The 19,329-nt window shown below is 38.0% G+C and overlaps 1 long non-coding RNA gene across 1 annotated transcript in view; it reads left to right on the top strand.

Annotated features, from left to right (window-relative positions):
- LOC114673698 (uncharacterized) overlaps nucleotides 1-19,329 on the top strand; it is a 172,205-nt gene that overhangs the window by 104,149 nt on the left and 48,727 nt on the right. The window contains exons 2-3 of the long non-coding RNA XR_013408484.1: nucleotides 13,739-13,905; nucleotides 14,683-14,765. This is a non-coding gene — a long non-coding RNA (uncharacterized LOC114673698). The remainder of the gene's footprint in view (nucleotides 1-13,738; nucleotides 13,906-14,682; nucleotides 14,766-19,329) is intronic.

The raw sequence follows: 19,329 nt of genomic DNA, 5'->3' as shown, positions 1-19,329 counted from the left end.
TTATTTATGTGTTTTTTCTTGTGTGTGTGTGTTGGCACTGTGTGCTGTTCTTATTCCTGCTGCTTTTCCTTAGAAATCCAGTTGCACTTCCCAGATTTTCTTTTTCTCTTTGGAAAACTTGGTGCAATTAATGTATTTTCCCTTCCTTAAATTAAGTGAAATTTAATAAAATATTTCTGGAAAAACTGGTGTGCTTTATTTTTAGGTTCCAATTAAACCACTGTAAACATAACACAGATAAAGTCCATGTTATTCGCCCAACTGAAAATGGTTGCTCCAGAACATGTGATGGAAATGGGATGATGGATAACACAGCTGGGAGCGAGGGCACCTAGCTTAGCCCTACACTAACCAGCCCTCTGACCTTGGACAAATCACTAAAATTAAAACATACAGCATAGTACATTGTGCATGATAGGTTCTCAATGAATATTTAGTATTAGGTGGAGTGTACTGAACTCCTCTAATTCCAGACTTCCTTCTAAATTAAGCATCATATCTTGCATGGATGGAAAATGTGACAGCTGCAATTGACCCACCTGCCTACAAAAATGAGCCTGCTGGCTCTCACTGGTCTCGACAGATTCATGGTATGAACAACTTCCTAGCTTAATTTAGCATTATTTCAATTTTTAAAGTTTTTGAGAATACTTTAATCTCTTTTATAGTAGTAGTCCCTGCAGCCTAGGAAGAACAGGCATTGTTATTCATCTGAGGAAGAACCAGAGCAGCAGATATTTGTGGCTTCTCCAAACGGAAGCACAATTCTAGTGCTTCAGCTCTCCTGAAGTACAAGAACTCTGATCCCCAATGTATAGGGCTGTGTACTGTCCTGTGCTGCTACTAACCCAGGTTGTAACTGTTTCCTTGCAAAACAACTTGGGGGGTAATATTATTTCATGAGAAAAAAAAAACGTGGTCAATGAGAATTAATTACCTTTTGGTCCTGAGGGCCATGGACATCTGAGAGGGGTTGAAATTGGGGTTTGCCATGGTATTCCTTACCATCATTGTTCCTTGGGTGTGCTTCTTGTCATTTACCATACCTCTAACTGACCCATTGAGCAGTGAATGGGCTGGGGAAGGCAGGAAACTGGCTTGTTCCCCAGAAGCATCACATTGTGGTTGTAGCATGACCCAGTTATGTCGTGAGCAGCATGTCTCACAGAGGGAAATAGCTTGGAGCCTGGCCAGGGCAGGAGAGAAGCCACATGGTCGGTGAGTACTGGATGCTCTCTCTGTGGCAGGAAGCAGCCTCCTAGCTGTGTGCCATCTTGGGAGCTTGCAATATTGCCAAAACAAAGTAAGGGCCTTCTTGTTTATAGAGGTAACTTTATAAGGACTATTGTAATTCTCCACTAAATATATGTGACCTTCACCTGATACGGGTATCTGAGATTCCCTTGTTGGAGAACAAAGACTTTTGATTCTATTGCTGGAGTCTAGGCATAGAGTGCAAAACCCCTGATACAGAGAACATGTTGAGTTTAAAGTTATTCATATCAGGGAAGTGTACATGACTGATTGCACTAATTTCAGAAGGAGGGTGAAAACTGGGATTCTCACGCATGTAAACACACACACACACACACACACACACACACACACTTCTACATACTCTTGTTTTTCTTAAGCTGTTTCCTCTGCCTAGAATCTTACTATGCCTAATTTCTAGTCGTCTCTCCAGACAGGGCTCAGAGCTTACCCACCTTGTGATGTCTTCCTTCTTTCCCATCTCGTTGCCTGATTTGACTTTACCCTCTTCCTCTGGGCTTCTACTGTACCCCATGCATGTTTCTACTGTGGCATGCATTATGCTATATTTTCATACATGATTTTTCTCAAGCATGTTCATAGATGTACCTTTATAGAAAGCATTCTTTTTTGTTTAAGTTTTGAGACTGTATTTGACTTATTAAATTTAAAAATGTAAAAATCTACTTCTGGGAACATAATTTTTAGAGTTAATGGAAAGGAACACGAGACATCTATATATTCATTAACTGAAATCAATTTTATTGTCCTTCCTAGATTTCATAATAAGGTTTTCATAACATCCTGGATATGGATAAGATTCAGGTCCCAGCGTTCCCATGCTACTCTGAGCCATTTGCTTATGTCTCGCACCCGTATGATGCAAGGAATCATGTCTCACATGAGGGGAACTCATGAAGACTTGTCAGTGGGACAGAACGACCCTCCAACCTGAGAGCAAGGTTCTCTTTTACTCCAGTGTCAGAGGTTGCTTGGTTCTCTAAAGAGATTCAGCTGGACTTCTAGACAGTTTGTTGGAACACAATTGAAATTAGAAACATTTGGAATATAGCTATGCAGTGATATGAGTAGGGAAGAGATAGCTGTTGAGATGCTTATGGGTGAGGTAGCTGTTCCTCTGAAAGAGTAAGGGAAAGGAGCAGCCATGGGGATGGGGAGGCAAATTCAGCCTCACGCAGAAGCCATTATTCTGTCCCTTCACAATTATAACTGTGATACCCACTGTCCTAATGAGTCAGCTGAGTCTCTGTCCTGCAAGTTCATAGATTTGACTTCCCCATGCCTGGGTACCAAGGCATTCTCAAATTGTGATTCTAAAATTCCTAGGAGTTCAAGGCTTAACCCTGATCACATCACCAGTGCTAAATTAACATGACGTGATTGATTCTTCTAGACCTCTGCCCTTACTCTAAACCTAGCTATTCCACTAGCCAACCCATCTCCTCTAGCAGATGATTTGTACTCCACGCACTGATATTATTCTAGAATGCTGTGGAGAGGAGATTTTTAGCTCAAATATAGGAACTAAAAAAGTCCCATTGTTGGTCCTCATGTCACTTGTCTGTCTACATGCATCGATTTTAGAAGTCCAAATCTTACTTGGCTCTGAGTCTTTGTTCCCTCACTTCCTTAACTGAACTTCTGATCCGTGTCTTAGCTCACTTTCTGGACATGATGTCTGGCCTATCTGACATACAGGATTTTTATAAACTCATGTAAATATCATTAGAAACTAGTAAAGGAGAGAGAGAATTGGTGAGAAGAGTGGGTCTCACAGTCTGGAAACTGATTTTCAATTGACTACCATAGTTCCTTGATTCTGAAAAGCACACTTGTTTTCTACAATTGTGTATCTCTGAAATCAAGGTGTCCTGTAAATAATAATTAAATCTAATGCAGAAAGGATCTTTTCTTTCTGAAAAACTTTTAATGCATCAGTGTGTTGAATCTGTGCTCAAATCTAAGAATGAAGAATGAAGGAAGTATTATATACCTGCAAGTATTTTGGTTATGTTGATTTGCTAGCCCTAAGGGCATTAAGGTATGTGGTACAGCTAGGAAAACTGAGATGAGTAAAGAGAAGAAAATCAGGGATCAGCCAGGGAGCATGGGGCTAGTTTTTCATTTTGACCTCCAATTCTTTCTTAATTATTTGCTCTGAGCATCTGAGCCTCCTTCCTGGATCTTGCATGCCTCAGGCTGCTTCTTTGTCTTTGTGGTTGAGGTTAGTGGAGGCTGTGTCTGGATTTAATATCCTGCTTTCTTATAGTGAGCTGATCCTTTCAAGGCACAGGTAATTCAGCAACACCTAAAATATTATTTGCCTTTGTGGGGGTTGGCGGTAGAGTTCCTATATACCAGAGCAAGTGCTTTATGGGTGTATACAGTTTATAATTTAATTCTCAGAACAAACCTATGAAGTGGTAACTATTTTCTCAGTTTTACATATAGGGCAGCAGGTCTAAAGATGCTCAGTAAATTACCTGTTTTTGACCCAAGGAATTTGCAAAGAATTTAATGATGTTAGTCTCTGAAATCCATTTTATGGTCATTATGCTGACCCTCAATAGACCTTTATAGCACCTTAATTGGATATAGTGAAGATGAATATGTTCGCAATCTCTCCCACATATGCATGACACACACACACACACACACACACACACACACACACACACACACACACAATTTATCAGCAAATTTATTGAGAAATAGTTTAAGTCTGGAGACAGGAGGTAGGGATACGAAAGTACCTGGTACATAGATATGGAGAAAGGAATTGAGTGCAGGCCAGAGAGCCTGCAATCTTCAGTACTGAGTCAGAACAGCTGTGTGCACACAGGATAGGAAGCCATTGCAATGCTGAAAACCGAGGAACAAGAAAGGATCCTGGGAGGTCATCTAGTATCTTTCCTGTTTTCAGACAGTTCCAGATTTAAGCTGTTCTGAAAGCATTTATGTGGAATTTGAAATGAAATGTAGCTGCTTAGTCTTTAATAGAAGACAAACAAAATGCAGGAACTTGTGGGTCGATTCTGAATGAGGTATCTTTTTTTTAATGTATCACACTGGTGGGTGAACACATATTTGAAAGGGCTTAGAATGCACACAAAGACTCTGTACTTTGACCTTGACTAATGTCAGAGAATGCAAATCCCCACAGTAAGAAACTACCACCCAGAACTATAAATAAAAAGGAAATGAGAAATAAATGAGCTACATTTTGGTATTTTGAGACAAATCCCCCAGATTGATGAGAAGAAAACCACAAAAACGCGTCCTGGAATGTTGAGATCCATAACATATGTACAAAATGCAAAAGCCAAGCTTCTTAATGCTTCTTTACGGGCTGCTTCTCTACGGACTGCTTCTCCATGGGGGTTGTCCCGAAAAAAAATGTGTTTTGGGAAGTAAAAGAGAACCTTCACTCTAAGATCTTAGTTCTGCAGTGCTTAAATCCCTCTCACAGTGACAGAGACCATAAATGATGCTTTTGAAGTTAGGTTTAATCTAAGAAAAGATTCTTAAGCTTTTAATAAGACTCTGGATAGAATAGCTGGATCAGGATTTTATTTTTTGTATATCGTCTGAACGTCACTGAACAAAGCATTTGGAGACAGAGGAAGTGTAGGGCATTATTAACTGGAGGAAAAGTGATGACTTTTCCCTTTTTGTTCATTCTTAATAAATTATGTGCTTTCAGCCAAAATAAATGGGCTCAGGATTCATAACCATTTCACACTTCATGTTAACTCTTTTTGTTGTTCCTCAGCTCCCTGTGAGCCAAGTTCTTTATGAAGACTTGCTTTTATTATCTGAATTAATCTAGAGTTCTAGGTAGTAAGGATTATCCCCTGAAACCATGAATGAGAAAATGGATATAGGTGAGGTGCTTTTCCTCTGCTGCTTATCATAATTTACACTGATCTGGATTGCAAGTTTTAGGGGAGAATTTGTTCAGTTGTGTATTGGTAGATGTTTAACAACTGGCTCTCCAGAAAAGAAAAATAAATAAATAAAAAGAGAAAAAAATCCCCACTGATAACCGTGTTTGGCCATTTCCTTGGTATAAATACTCTCACCAGTGTTGAATTAACCTAACAGTGCTTTAATAACTGGCCAAATTTTGCCAATTGACAATTGTTAGAACTGACTTTGACCTTTCATTACCTCTTTTAGTTTTGCTTCTCAAAATTCTCTCAATTAAAATTGGAAAGATCATTCCAATAAGCGGAAACCACCACCGCCATCATCACCACCACACTACATTAAGTCAAGCAAAATCACTATGTACCCATAGGTATGTGTAATTATCATGTCACCTACAATTTTTAAGAAAATAAAACATGCAAAAAAAAAGTCAAACTGAATATTGAACCCTGCAACACATCACTAGGGAATACAGTATGTCTTATTTAAACTTGCCTATAAGTTTTTGGATATACTGTATGTTATAGAAACTTAACTCTTGTTTATATCAATTAACCCTATGGTAAAATTGTTTCTTTAATGCAGTACATTGTTTCCCTTGAAGTCAAACTTTTCAAAAACCTATTGACAATATTAAGTGAGGACTCACTGTATACCCTAGTTTACTTTTATGTCTATTTAAGGGCCACAGAGAGTATCAAAAATATAAGCCCAGTCCTCACTTCTGGATGGCTGTGAATAATAAAACATATCCTCTTCTTTATTTTTTTTTAAGTTCAAGCAATTTTTACATAAACAAAAGTGATTTATTGCCTTTAACCAAAAGTCTGTATTTTGGCAGGAATATTGAGTTCATCATTGTACAGTTCTAACCCCTGAGTGCCTGCTTACTCTGCCTGAAATATTCCCTTGCACTTTCCGCCTGTCACAGATGACTCTTCTTCTTGGTCATCAGCCAAAAAAGAACACAAGATGCTTAGCTGGTGAGGTAACCTGTTGATTTTAGCTTTGACCTTTTAAACCTCAGTTAGTTTTTATTATTTGGTTTGTTCAGGAATAGGGCAACATTCTTGATGACCATACACTCAGTGGTCAGCTAGGGCAATAACATTGATGCTCCTGTAATTGCCAAGCAATGCAAAGGAAGTGATAAAGAATACTCATGGCTAGACTTCAGGCAGCTAGGGCAGGAGGGTACAGTTTGGAAATGATGGCTGCTTGGTTCGTGTTAGCACAAGAGTCAGGCAGAAGAGCATTTAGGGAGAAATTAGAGGAATAAGATTGCATGTGTCAGTCCAGGATAACATAGTCTAGATAAACTTTGTATCTCTAGTCCTAATTATTAACTTAATGCCTTTACATTATCTCTTTGGCTTAGAAACCTGGTTATTTCCATGGAAACAGGGCTAAAATATCAGGGCATAAATAAGGAGAGTCTATATGTGTTATCCTGATAGGGTGGTATATGAGTTTATTCTTGCATTGCTATAAAGAACTACCCAAGACTAGATAGTTTATATAAAAAAAGAGGTTTAATTGATTCACAGTTCTGCAGACTGTATAGGAAGCACAGTTGGGAAGGCCTCAGGAAACTTCCAATCATGGCAGAAGTTGAAGGGGAAGCAGGCATGTCTTACATGGCTGGAGAAGAAGGAATAAAGGGAGGGGAGAGGTGCCATACACTTTTAAACAACCAGATTGTGTGAGAACTCACTCACTATCATGAGAACATCAAGGGAGAAGTCCACCCTTGTGATCTACATTATCTCCCACCGGGCCCCTTCTTCAACACTGGGGATCACAATTTGACATGAGATTTGGTTGGGGACACAAATTCAAACCATATATTTGCAACCCTGCCCCTTCCCAAATCTCATGCCCTTCTCACACTGCAGAATGCAATCAACCCTTCTCAACAGTCCCCCAAGTCTTAACTCATCTCATTATCAGTTTTAACACAGAAGTCCACAGTCCAAATTCTCATCTGAGACAAGGCAAGTCCCTTCTGCCTGTGAGACGTAAAAATCAAAAACAAGTTAATACTTCCAAGATACAATGAAGGCACAGTGATTGGCTAAATATTCTCATTCCAAAAGGGAGAAATAGACCAAAACAAAGGGATACAAGCCCCATGCAAATCTGAAACCCAGCAAGGCAGTCATTAAATATTAAATCTCCAAAATAATCTCCTTTGACTCCATGTGTCTCACACCCATGTCACACTGATGCAAGGGGTGGGCTCCCAAGGACTTTTGCAGCTCTGTCCCTGTGGCTGTGCAGGGTGCGGCCCCTGCAGCTGTTTTCAAAGGCTGGAATTTAGTGTCTGTGTCTTTTCTAGGTGCATGGGGCAAGCTGTTGGTGGATCTACCATTTTGGGGTCTGGAGGATAGTGACCTTCTTCTCACAGCTCCTCTAGGCAATTCCCTAGTGGGGACTTCGTGTTGGGGCTTCAACCCTAGATTTTTGCTTCACACTGCCGTACTAGAGATTCTCCATGAGGGCTCCATCCCTGCAGCAGACTTCTGCCTGGATATCCAGGTTTTTCCTTTCATCATCTGAAATCTAGTTGGAAGCTCCCAAGCCTCAACTTTTGCCCTCTGCCCGCTCACAGGCTTAACACCACGTGAAGGCTGCCAAGGCTTATGGTTTGCACCATCTGGAGAAGAAGTCTGAGGCATATCTAGGGCTGTTTTAGCAATAGTTGGAGTTGGAGCAGCTGGGCCACAAAGAGCAGTGTCCTGAGGTTGCACAGGGCAGCAGGGCTATAGGCCTGTCCCTGGAAACCATTCTTCCCTCCTAGGCCTCCAGGCCTGTGATGGGAGGGGCTGCCACAAAGGTCTCTGAAATGTCTTCAAGGCATTTTCCCCATTGTCTTGGCTATTAACATTCAGCTCCTCTTTACTTATGCAAATTTCTGAAGTGACTTGAATTCCTCTCCCAAACATGGGGAGAGGAATTCTACACGGTCAGACTAAAAATTTCCTAAGCTTTTATTCCCTGTTTTCCTTTGAAATATAAGTTCCAGTTTTAGCTAATCTCTTTGCTTATGTATATGACCACACACGAAGCAATCACACCAAATCTTGAGTGCTTTGCTGTTTAGAATTTTTTTCTACCTGGTACCCTAAATCACCACTCTTGAGTTCAAGGTTCCACAGGTTCCTTGAGCAGGAGCAGAATGCCACCAGTCTCTTTGCTAAAGCTTAGCAAGAGTTTCTTTTACTCCAGGTCCCAATAAGTTCCTCATCTCCATCTGAGACAACCTCAGCCTGGACTTCAATGTCCATGTCACTATGAGCACTTTGGTCAAAACAATTTAACAAATCTCTAGGAAGTTCCAAACTTTCCCTCATATTCCTGTCTTCTTCTGAGCCCTCCAAACTGTTTGAACCTCTGTCTGTTGTCCAGTTCCAAAGTTGCTTTCACATTTACAGTTATTTTTACAGCAATACCCCACTTTCTAGTATGAATTTTCTGTATTGATCTGTTGTCACATTGCTGTAAATAACTAACTGAGACTGAGTAATTTATAAAGAAAAGAGGTTTAATTGACTCACAGCTCTGCAGGCTGTACAGGAAGCACAACTTGGGAGGCCTCAGGAAACTTACAATCATGGCAGAAGGTGAAGGGGAAGTAAGCATGTCTTACATGGCCAGAGAAGGAGGAAGAGAGAGAGGGGAGCGGTGCCACACACTATGAAGCAACAAAATCTTGTGAGAACTCACTATCATGAGAACAGCAAGGAGGATGTCTGCCTCCATGATCCAATCACCTCCTACGAGCCCCCTCCTCCAATATTGAGGATTACAATTCAACATGTGATTTGGGCAGAAACACAAATTCAAACTATATCAGGTGACCAACTTGTTCCTGTTTGTCTATAAAAATGGAAAATATTTTTCCCATTTTAGAACTGAAAACACCTTGTTCTGGAAATGCTCTCCATTCACAGGAAAACAGGAACAGTTGATACCCTAGATCCTGAGCATTCAGATCACATTCCCATAGTAAGTGTATGTTTGTGTGTGCATGTGTGCACTTATTGAATCAGATTTATAAACTACTATATGACACATCCATCAATTAACATTTTGGGGTGTACAATTGTTTAATCAGATATTATCTATCTGTTTATGCCATAATTAAGTCCATAAATTTTCAACTTGTCAAAAAATATGTCATGAGGGGCTTGTTTTTCTGACATCAGGATATAAGAAATTAATATATCAGTTGTGCCATTGCAACAGACACATTAAAAATGACATAAATGTCATAAAATAATATTTTTGAAAATTTGACAGAAATTAATATTAAACCCTCTGTTCAATAGAATATAGAACCTCCTAGGCCTATAGGCCTCTTTTCAATTTACTATCATTTACTTTTTACTTTACTATCAGTTTTGTGCTTTTAAAGAATACGTGGCTTTGCAATTTAGGCAGAACTTGTGTTAAATCTTGTATCTTCCACTTGTACAAGTCATAACCTCTATTTCAAGCCATTCTATCTTTCTTTTCCTCTATAAAGTTGTGCTTTTTTGAAGACTTATATTTAATTGAGATAATACATGTAAAAGGTTTGATCCATAGTATATGTTCAATAAACATTAGTTTACTTCCTTCATTTTTAAAAAGCTAGTACCATGTTTGGCCATATCCTGTTTTGTAATCTTCTCATAATTCTTTTGTAATGATTGACGATGGTTTTGTAAAAATATAGGTCAGCTAGTGATATGACAGATAGGACAGTAATTTATAAAGCAAAACTTTTATTTTCATAACACTAGTGCATAAAATACTAATAACAAATGTATCTGATTACTGCCTAATGTGAGACTAAGGATTGAATACTATTCTGTGCTCTTTCATTTTCATTCTGAAAATGAAAACATTTACTTGAGGTGTGAATATGCTTTTGATGACAATAATGAATCCTTTCTTTCATGTTCATACTAAACTATTTTTGAATATTATTTAAATACTGGTGCATCTTAACAAGCTGACTCTAATTACAGTACACTAAGTCAAGGTGCCAGCCCCTGATTGATTAATTACTTGGTTGACTTGACTGAAGTTTGTCAAAGTTAACTCTCAGTATATTTGTAGAGCCAGTAATGAAAATGAATGGGGGATACTAAATACAAATACTAAATAAAATAAGATATTAAAGATATGTTTAGTTTATACAAACTTCTCATTTTAAAGAAGAAACAAAAAAGTAAGTGTCAGAAGGAGCAGTCCCAAAATCACACAGAGATTTAGCAACAATTAGGAAAAAAATTAAGAATCTTGGCATCCTAATCAACACTGTCTCCACCACATTTTATATTTTATAAAAGAGATTCAGTGAGAAGCTTGAAAACAATGTCTTTTTTTCCAATATTCAGAACACATAAATTTTTTTCAAGAAAATTTGTATTCTAAAATTATCAAATACAGGGTCACTAATTAGCAGAGTGGAAGGATACAACTACATTCTCGTTGGAACAATTCTATAGGAGTTACTCTACTAATTGGGTTTTAGGGGTTGTTGCCCTGGCCAGTTGACTGCTAACCCCTGCAGACAATGGTATTATGTGATAGGTATCTATTCTTACTCCTTGTCCAGTTACATTAATTGACTGATGTTGATAAATCTTTATTTAATCATATCATGAGAAATAAGAAAAATGGTCTATTTTAGAACATCAGAATAAGAGCCTTTTCCCAATGCAAACCAAGAGGATTGTAGCTCAAAATATCTATCATTATCTTAAAAAGTGATCTTCTTAATGAATATTGTAATTGAATTTAGTACCAATAACCAGAAGAAAATTATACAAATTTAGTTATTAAAGGAGATTATGTTTACATTCTCCAAGAGCGTTGTACAAAGTTGCAATGAGAACTAAGAAAATACAGAGAGAAGAAAAAAGGATGCATTACTGAAATTCTCAACAGAAAAGAAACAGACCAACCTGGACCTGAGAAGAACAAGATGAAGGCTGAGGGACCCATGAGAAGGGTGGCGTTGGGGGGATGTTGGTGAAATTCACCAAAAAAATGGATTTTGGGAGGCAGAGCAGCTTATTTGAAAAGGTTGGGTCATAAGGAGTATGTACTTTAGGTGTGTTAAAATCTTATTACATGAAGTTACATAAACTTATATTACTGAGGTGGGAAAGTTCAGTAGACAGTATAAGTCATGGGCATTGAGATTAAGGTAGAGAATGCAGTTGCAGCAATATCTTCCAGAGTCACTGATATTTGCATGATACCATATTCTCACCATGTATCAAACCATGTATGTTATAATAAATTACCTTGTCCAGACTCTCCAGGGATTTGCTCATACTTCAGTAGAGGAAGCAGACAAATAAATCAGTGAAAATAGAGAGTGATAAAAATCATGGTAAAATAATATATAAATGTCCTCTGGGATCCAGAGGGAGAAATTGCCTCTAATTTGATATTAGAATGGAGCATAGAAATTTGTTCATTGCAGAGTGGTGGAAGAGCAGACCAGGGAGAAGACCAGAGTTGGTAAAGCCACGGAGGTGGAAAAGAAAACACAAAATTTTGAAGGAGCTCATTATGGATTCATCATAGATGGTAAAGAGTGAATCAAATAACATGAACTGAAGAGATAGCCAGTAGTACCTTGTGAAGGTTGTTGTTAGTCCTATAAAGAATTTGAACTTGTTTTTGTTGGGGCAATCATTAAATCATTTTCATCAGAGAAGTGACATGATCAGATATGTATCTCAGGAAGTTCAGTTAGGCTTTATGAGAAATGAACTAGAGGGAAACAAGTAGAAAGACTAGACAAGAGGCCATTTCAAAATCTAGGCAGGTGATGATCATGGCTTGAAACAAGAATTTTGATAGTTATTTAGGGGGTAGAATTAGTAGACGAGGTGAATGAACGAATATAAAGACCAGAGAATAATAATAATTCACATCTAAAACACAGGTTGTGGCATGATGGGGTCATTCATTGAGATAGTGATAACAAGTAACCAAGTAAAGAAAGAAGGATGTGATCTTGAACATACTGAGTTTGAGGTACTCATGAGAATCACGAGTTGTCACCTTGACATATGCATTTGGAACAAAGTACAAAGGCATGAGATGAAGTAAAGACTAGGAATTATTACTAAGCTTTAGTTTTTAGGGTTTTTTAAAAGCCTCAAAAGTAAATTAAATCTACTATGAAGAGCATGAAGAATGAGGAAAGAAGAGGTCTTCATGCAAAACCCTGAGAAACCCTAACATTATAGGCAGAGGTAGAGAAACAACCTGTAATGGATTTAGAGGAGGCATCTATGTATGAAGAAAACCAGAGAAATGTGGTGGTACAAACTTGAATATAGATAAAGTGGACAGTTGACTCTACCTTGAGGTGGAACAATACTGGGTAGATGTAATAAAGGAAATCTGGGGCAAAAATTTAAAAATTATGGTAAGATTGTTGCAGTGATCAGAAAATGGTAGCTAAGAGAGCCAAAGAAAGAAAGACATGAAGCAATAAAAAAAAGTGTCAAATCCCAGAAATTCTCAATAATGTCAAGATATAGGTAAAGAGAGTAACAGAGTATAAGAAAGATAAATATTGTGGTAAAGAGTTTTTTTCATATATATGCATTTAAAATTTCTACAAATAATGTATACATACATTCTTATTGAAAGCAATTCAGGACATACAGAACTACAAAGGGTGAAACATTAAAATGTCTCCTTATTGTCCTCATTATTAACCTTTTTCCCAAAGAAATCACTCTCAGCACTTTATCCTTTTGGAAAATTTCTATACATTTATACATACACACAGCTGTAAATGTTTTATTTGCACAAAAATGGATTGTAATATTCTGATAAAAGTCCATTAAGGTACATTGTTAATTGATTTTTTTCATTTAACAATATGTTTCAGTAAACTTTCATATCAGTATATTTTTATCTACCTTATTCATATAAATAATTGCATGATATCCTGTATTATGCAATGACAATAATTTAGCCATTTCCTATTGTTGGGCAATTAAGTTATTTGAGAACTGAATTTAAATGAAATGTTTCAGAAGTAAAATAACACTGGGTAGTAGCAATGTTTAGGGTGAGGGCAGTGAGTGGATGGCAGAAATAGGGTGGGGGAGGCATTGGTGATAAAAACACAGAGAGGAAGTTACCAGTTGTTCAGTGGCTTAAAACAAGGGGTACTGAGGACACCTGGGGTGAAGACAGAAATGGAGCTGGGCCAAAGGGTGGTATGCTCTACACTAAAGGAAGCAATGAAGAAGGATGAATGACCAGGCGTATGATAGATATTAATGATGAGGAGGTATTAAAATTATATGATTAGGTAAAAAGAGCTGCAAGAGTTATTTTTCTTTGTTATTTTTCTGACTAAGGTCTAAATAGAAATATCCTAGAAAAATCACTAGAGAGAGGGTAATGAGAATGATGACCACTTCTTTGACCTAGAGGCAAGGAAAATGAAGGAGAAAAAGAAACGTTCATTTGAGACGCATTTATTACAATTTTTATCCTTCAGGCACTTCCAGATATCTTTTAAGGCCTGGAAGGGGCAAAACAATTCAGGAAGCAGTTGAAGATAAAGAGGTTTACAATGGAAGAGAAGATCCAGGTGCCTTCAGGGAAATGCTTGTGGTTAAAAAGAGATGAAGATGAGCATCCCTGGAAAGAGGAAGAGCTAGCCAGGTACGGTAGCTCATCCCTGTAATTCCAGCACTTTGGAAGGTGAAGGCTGAGGCAGGAGGACCACCTGAGGTCAGGAGTTCAAGACCAGCCTGGTCAACATGGTGAAACCCTGCCTCTACTGAAAAAAAAAAATTAGCTGGGCATGGTGGTGGGTGTGTGTAATCCCAGCTACTCAGGAGGCTAAGGCAAGAGAATCACTTCAACCTAGAAGACAGAGGTTGCAGTGACCCAAGATCGTGCCACTGCACTCTAGCCTGGGTGACAGAGCAAGACTCCTTCTCAAAAAACAAAAAACAAAGAGAAAGAACCAAGCAATGTGGAGTTGAGAGAAGAGGCAGGATGTGAACAAGGGTGCTGGGAGTATGTGGGAGTATGAGGTGGTAGGTTGAGACAGCCTGCTGATTCCTCAACTTAGTCCTTCCATTGGCCAAGGAGGAAGTGGGAGTGAGCGGATTCAGGCCTCTTAAGTGTTATTCATGACCTGGAGAGAGGGTGCTCATGAGAAAATTCCGGTTACAGCAAAGAGGCTGACAATTGAAACCAGTCCCTGCAACTGCCACTTTGCACTAGAAATAGCGCCTCTCTCCTGCAGACGGCAATGATATAGGGAGCAGTGTCTCCATACCAGGGTCGTCTCTGCAAGTGATTCTCCCAGTCTGGGTGCAATTTCCTCATTTTAAAATAAGTGATTACACTAAATTATATCCATAGTCAAAAATAAAAGATTCCACATATTATCCTTTAGTGCATAAAATTTTCTTTCTTTTCCTTTTTTAGGAAAATTATACCATCAGCAAGACTGGCATCAGCAAGTAGTTCGCAGTGTTGATTGTTCTTGGTTTCGTAGGATTTTATAGGAGGTATGGCACTTATTTAAATGGATTTGTTTCTTTGATACTCCTATTCCATGTTGGCTAGACAGCTTTCCTTGGGGTCTCTCATCTATTTCAGTGCCATTCCATTCATCACTCACAAATCATTAATTTGCCTGTGTTGTGTTACCTCCTGAGATTTTCTGTTTCTGAGTCAATAGAGTTGAGAGCTAATGTACATTTCACAAATATTGCTGGGAAAAGGGCTTAGAGCAATAATTGAAGAGACTTTCTATTTTAGTATTGTATGTACCATAATAACTCATTCCTTTTATATGAGCGTGGAAGAAGGGAACTGCCAGATTAGAGGCAAGTGCATCAAAATCATTCCTCCATGTATTCAGTCAGACAGAGTTATGTTCAGCTGAACTTAAATCATAAGCAGTTATTGACCACCAATAATATCCTTAGCATTGGGCTTGGCTAAGATAATGGAAGGAACATGAAACATGGTTTTTCTCTCAAAATAGTCACAATTAGTTGGAGAGACCAAAAACAACCATATAAACAGATAAATAAAGATCAAAAGTAAATAATATTAATTGTTAATAAAAGAAAAGGTATTACAAAGCAGAACTTAAGGAACAAATAAATTATACAGATAGGAATTGCCATAGACTTTGAAAGGAAATGGGGATATTTCAGGCTATAATAAATAGTGAAGATTTTAAGGTAAAGTTTAGTGTTAGATCTTAGTGTCTTGAGTATATAGCTTAAAGTATAGGCAGGATTTGAACATATGAACAGAATTAGGAAGGAGCTAAGCAAGGTGGCTGTTTGAGAAAGATCTGAACAAACACGTTACAGTGAGAAATAGCACTGTACATTTGCAGTAGAGGACATATGAGTGGAAGCATTAGGAGTTGGAGTCAGATGATGGAGGCTACGGGAGATAAGCCTGAGGGTTTTGGTTTACTCTATAAGCAGTCTTTGTTCAGGACAAGGGAAATAGAACTCTGATACAGAGAGACATTGTGAGTGTCAATAAGGAATGAATAGAGCTTGAAAGCAAGAAGACCATAAGATTGATGAGAATAGAGCAAAGTCCAAGGGAATAGGCCTGAACAGATGCAGTACAGTGGGAAAAGGTGAAAGAAACCCTGGGAAGAGGAGGACTGACTCACTCACAAATGCCTATCCTCTTTCTGCTTCCTACACATTATTCTCAGAGCCATTGTACTAGTTGATCTCTCCATCTGCCATAATCTTCTTTCATAGCTTTGCATAGTTTTTTTTTTTTTGTCTTTCATGCTCTCAAAAAACTGTCTGTAAAAGTGCCATACATTTTCTATCACATTCCACTGTCTTATTTTCTTCCTTATTCTTCATTCGTTCATTTTTTTTGCTTGCTTATAGTAATATGGCTCCCTTGAAAAAGCGTAAGCTCTTTGGGAGGCTGAGGCAGGAGAAGCACTTGAACCTGGGAGGTGGAGGTTGCTGTGAGCTGAGATCATGACACTGCACTCCAGCCTGGGCGACAGAGTGAGACTCCGTCTCAAAACAACGATAACGACAACAACAAAGTGTTATTAATCACTGCTAGTCACCTGGAGTACATTAGTCATGCTGTTCTCTTCTTCCTACCCTTTTGTAAGGAAGTCATTCCACCTGTTGCAGAAACAGGATAACCTATGCTCAACCCTCCTGCTTAGAGGGTGTGGATGGTCTTGAACTCTAATTCTTCCAAATAAGGTTGCATTGGTGGCTGTTCATGAGACTAAAACACAAGCATGCTGAAATGTTCCAGATGCCTTCTATCCAATATTTTATTTGTAACCTGCATAAGAGATGTAAATAAAACTGACTTTTATCTTGATTCAGTCACTCCTCAGTTAATCACAAATGCCACAAATCACAAATGCAAGAGTTCAAACAAACAGAACTCTTGCCTACAAAGTTCATAACTGTGATCTGCAGCACCCAAAATAATAGCTGGCACACAGTAGGTGCTTAATAAATACTTGTTGATGAAGGAATGGCAGTGAGAAAAAAAGGTGCAATGATGTAAACATCATTTCTGAAGGCTGTAATTCACATTATTATCATATGTGTAATGTGTAATGATGAGTCTGTGCTTAAAGAATTCCAAATTAAAGTCTTGATGCCAACGACTAGCCGAAAATATTACCCCTAGGAAAATTAAATGTTGTACCAAAAAATAAGAATATTTATTCCATTAACTTAAGTGCCCATAGGACTGGTGTAGAATTCCTTCAAATTTATTGAAAGAATGCTTCAGACAGGTTCTAATATACTAGCAGCAGTATCTCTAAGGTCTCCTTCCTTCCAATGCCAACACTCTTATGATTTTAAGTTACTGGTTTCATAATCCAAATCAATATTATTTTTATATAAGTACTCAGCAAGTGTAGCCACACACTTATTCCACTAAAACTTCAAATATCTAATATTTATGAATGTTACCATGGGGAACAATATTCATAGCCTGTTTCAAGAACCACATAATTAAATATATCTCATAACTCTATATGCTTCAGTTTTTGTTTAAAGTTTTATGAGAGAAACCACTAATTTTTTAAAAAAACACACATTGAGGCACTTGTTAAGACTGAATCAAATTTCTTTAACATAATCTAACACTGTGCAGTGATAAGTTAGAAGTATAAATTGAATTTCATGTTAAATTGTGCATTTGTGATTAACTGAGGAGTGACTGAATCAAGATAAAAGTCAGTTTTATTTACATCTCTTATGCAGGTTACAAATAAAATATTGGATAGAAGGCATCTGGAACATTTCAGCATGCTTGTGTTTTAGTCTCACGAACAGCCACCAACACAACCTTATTTGGAAGAATTAGAGTTCAAGACCATCCACACCCTCTAAGCAGGAGGGTTGAGCATAGGTTATCCTGTTTCTGCAACAGGTGGAATGACTTCCTTACAAAAGGGTAGGAAGAAGAGAACAGCATGACTAATGTACTCCAGGTGACTAGCAGTGATTAATAACACTTTGTTGTTGTTGTTATCGTTGTTTTGAGACGGAGTCTCACTCTGTCGCCCAGGCTGGAGTGCAGTGTCATGATCTCGGCTCACAGCAACCTCCACCTCCCAGGTTCAAGTGCTTCTCCTGCCTCAGCCTCCCAAATAGCTAGAATGACAGGCATGCTCCACCACACCTGGCTAATTTTTGTATTTTTAGTAGAGATGGGGTTTTGCCATGTTGGCCAGGCTGGTCTCGGACTCCTGACCTCAGATGATCTTCCCGCCTCAGCCTCCCAAAGTGCTGAGATTACAGGCATGAACCACCATGCCTGGCCAAAAAATTGCTACTTAATCTAAGCAGAACTAAATTAGGTAGAAAAGTCAGAAACCTAATTTTGATTGCAAAAGAGTTTGCTCTTATTCATTCACTGCTATATGAAATATTTTTAGCAGAATTCTAAGCATGCCAGGATGATGTTTAAAAGGAAACTTAAACAATCCTTTTACAGAGATAACTGTGAGCTAAATTCACAGAAAGCTGTAATCGAGTGGTATGAGCATCTTCACTAAGAACATTATTTGAGAAGTATGGAGGTAGGAAGAACGATAAAGGAGAAAAAGAAAGAAATAGCTCAATAGGAAGAGAATATGGAACAAGCAAATCAGGGTTGAAAAAGGACTGTGTTTAACTTTACAATTTCGCTTCTAAAAGTCACTTTCTTTCAAAAAACAAAAACAAAAAATAAGGAAAATAACTATAAGCAGTGGTTCTCTTCTCCACTACAAGGTTCTGCAGTCTAGCTTAAGAAAATTCCCTTGATCTGGAAATAAGTTAGATAAAAATCCCATGGGGTAAAACTATTGTGAAGTGATTATGAGCTTTCTCTCCTAAAAGGACCAGCCACCAAAGTGTACAATAGCACAATCAGCTCAGCCTCTGTGAACTGCTTCAGGCGTGTCTCAGTGGATCCAGTGTAAGTGTTTTTACCATCGGGGAAAAAATGGTATTCCTTAGAAAATGAGGGTTCCACAGACTATTTAACATAGACATGAGAAGTGCTACAAGGCAGAAGAAGAAGTTATGGCTTGACCCTGTTAGATGATCTTCTGAGGTGTTTATTAATAAGTGATAGGTTGTGTTTTTTTTTCAATGATATAGCAAGGATTTTTATCTTTTACAAGATATCAAAGGAGTTTGACTCTCATTTTCCCTGTGGATATTTGGTGGAGAGTCTCTAGATTATGGTGATAACAACACCTTAGATATTTATTCAAGAAGTGCCCCTTGTCCCTTCCTTCAGAGAATTCACAAATCTTTATTCAATTCTATCAGTCTCTGGCAAGGGAAATGCCATTTAGTCCAGTGAACAATTAATAAATGGTGCTCAGTAAGTGCTAGTTGATGATAATGATAATGATAATAATGATGAGATGATGATGATGATGGTAATAGACATCTTGATTCAAAAATAAATATGTGTAATGTATCTGTATATATGTTTATGTATATATGTAAATATACATGTTTCAAATGCTCTTCAGCCTTGAAAATGAAGATTGCACATTTTTCTTTACCATATGTAAAGGAATGCTTTCAGTTTCTGGTT

The sequence above is a fragment of the Macaca mulatta genome, chromosome 18, assembly GCF_049350105.2.
Source record: "Macaca mulatta isolate MMU2019108-1 chromosome 18, T2T-MMU8v2.0, whole genome shotgun sequence".
NCBI classification, from domain to species: Eukaryota; Metazoa; Chordata; class Mammalia; order Primates; family Cercopithecidae; genus Macaca; species Macaca mulatta.
Note: the sequence above shows the minus strand (reverse complement) of the source record. Positions and strands in the feature narration are given on the sequence as shown.